The following is a 2,761-nucleotide window of genomic DNA, read 5'->3' on the forward strand; positions in this document are numbered from 1 at the left end:
GGGAAGGCAAAATATAGGAACAGAAAAATGGCATTAATGATGCTCCCTAGGCTACCACTAAACATACAAGGAATAGTTACCAAATACAATAGCTCTCTTCCCTGGCAATGCCTGACTGGGAGAAGAGCATTACCAAACATGTCTTCTACTTGCTGCACTACCAAACTTTCCTTTGTTTTTCCCAGCTGTTGCACTTCTGAACTTACACAGCCAGAGGTGCCAGCACACTTCCTCATCAATGTTTCTGTACTGTTGAAAGAAAAGAAAAGCTCTCTTCAGGCCAGCATCTCCTCTTGAATTCGCTTCTATCAGAGCAGGCAGTATGAGGTATAAATATAGTCATCTGTAAATCAGATGTAACATCTCTGTTGCTAAGGAGGACTTCTAAAATGTAATTTGAAAGCATATTGGAATATTTTGGAGAAATTTGTGTCTACTTCTTGCTAAGAAGAGTGCAAAAAGCATTTTTTCCCAAATGTGATCTATTAATGAGCAATGGAAATAAGAGCACAAATACAATTTACTCAGTGATCCAGCAGTACAGGTGTGTGCTGCTTCTCGGTGGAAAGGAGAGGAGAGGAAGGCAGTGGGGTGGTGGTGTGCTCCATTTTAGAAGAGGCTGAGCATCCTATGGACTGATCTGATGTGTGTTCAGTAGCACCTCTTGTTTAGAGCAGAAGCTAGCCTATCTAGCTGAGATAATTTTCTTTCTTTAGGGGTGTTCTCTTTCATTATTAAGGATAAAAATAAAATGTTGTTAACTGCCTTTTTTTGAGTGGGACCAAAGGAAAACAACAGAACTATTTTCTTATGTGGCAGCACTGCACATTGTGTGTGTGGTCGCAGCAAATTTCCACAGAGCAGCAGACAAAATGGAGCTTCATTTCTTTATCTGAGCTATTAAACAGCCATTAAGTATGTTATGACAGCCTGTCAGTAGGTACTGCATGGCTTCCTGGGAGCCCAGAAACTCACAATTTTGTAGACATCAGGTTTTCTCTTACTGCAGAAATTTGGTTCTCTAAACTCTGAGAAGCTGCAGGCTCTTAAACTCCCTTCAGTGCTGTATCCAGCTTTATCTCCACAGGTAGCAGTCGTAGGGAAAAGCCTGCTCAGATTCATAGCTGGTATAAGCAGATGCTACTGCATTGCCTTCAGTGGGGTGTGTGTTTATGCCAGGGATGTGTTTTCCTCTCTGCCTGCAGATTCTATGAAAAACATCTACTGCTCTTCAGCACACTTGGCTTTCCCCTTTCTCCCTCCCCGCCCCCCCCCAATAAGGCTAAGCCTTGGAATTAAGTAAGTTGGAGTCTTTCCCCCTTGTGAACACCCCCACAAGACCTCCCCTCCCCACAACACCAACCTCTCCCCATTTTGAGAATAGAAATACAGATTGACTCTGGCTTTAGCAGGAACTTGTCTGCTAAAGTTGTAAGAAAGTAATGTAGAAATCCTCAGACATCAAACAATTTAGGTTGATATGATTTGGGATCTTGTCCTGCATTCAAGTTAAATTCCACATGGGCCTGAAAAATGGGCAAGAATCCCTATAATGGGCAACCACATGCAGCTAATGAGAGACTAGGCTGCGATTTCTGGGAGTTTGTGTCTTTAATATATGTACTTATAATCTCTCTCTAATATCTCAGTGGGTTAGCCTGTTGTCACTATTAATGTCCAGACCTATTTTGAACCTTACTAAGCACATCATTCTGTCACGGTATGAACCAGTGAGTTCTTCCAGTTCAGTATGCTATATAAAAATAGAAGCTTTAATTTGATGTCAATACATTGCCATTATGTCACCAGTTTCTTTTGCTCTTGGGTTATGAGCAAATCCCTCAAAAGACTGGGCAAGAATTATTTTCTCTGCAGGAGTGTCAAATATCTTTCATAAAAATTGGAAAGTCCAATTACAAAAAATTACAAGTCCAAGGAAGAGCAAGGGAGTCAGCTCCTGCCCTGACCAAATATGACATGGCTCATGTCTCCTACAGGAGGAGGGTTTTGCTAAGCTGCAGTAATTGTTAGTGCCATTTTATTTTTTTAAGAGCATTTCAGCTTTACGTTAGTGCTGCATTATCTGCTACTGATTTCCAAGATGAATGTGTTTTAAACCCTCAGATGAATACCCATTTACACAAACTCCAGATACTGGTTTATATGGCTTGCTGTTCAAAAATTAGTCTAGTTGCTAGGCAACAGGGGTGGTGATAATTCATGGTAGTGCTGTTTTGGAAATAATCATTTTTATACATTTTAATGATTATGAGAATGTAAGAAAACTGTTTAGAAAAGTGTAAGGCTGTATGAATTTCTCTTTCAGAAATTGTTGCTGGTTTTTATTTAACATGCTTTTCTCTTAATGTGCTATCTTAATGTGCTAGTATTTCTGGAGGCATCCTGTATTTTGAACTACATGGTTATGCTTATCCAAGGGGAGAGTCTTGTCTCTAAAATAGATGGGTGTGAGTCAAAAGCATCAATTTTATTCTTGGCTTTTCTGCTTCTGTCATGTGGTTGCAGTACCTCCCAGATCTTACATGCTGGTCTTGTTTTTTTTAATCCTATCTGCAGAAAATAAAATGATATTAACTGTCTGGTGCAAGGCTGCACAAGAGGCTTAGTGGCAGAGTCACCATGGTTTAAGATCTAATCTGGTGCTTAAACCATGGGCTAATCCATTCTTTCTTTCTGCATGACCTTTGAAAAATAATTTATTTCTGTATTTATTTATTTATTCCCATTCATAAAACTGAGT

Source organism: Merops nubicus, unplaced genomic scaffold, assembly GCF_000691845.1.
Source record: "Merops nubicus isolate BGI_N331 unplaced genomic scaffold, ASM69184v1 scaffold11341, whole genome shotgun sequence".
Lineage (NCBI taxonomy): Eukaryota > Metazoa > Chordata > Aves > Coraciiformes > Meropidae > Merops > Merops nubicus.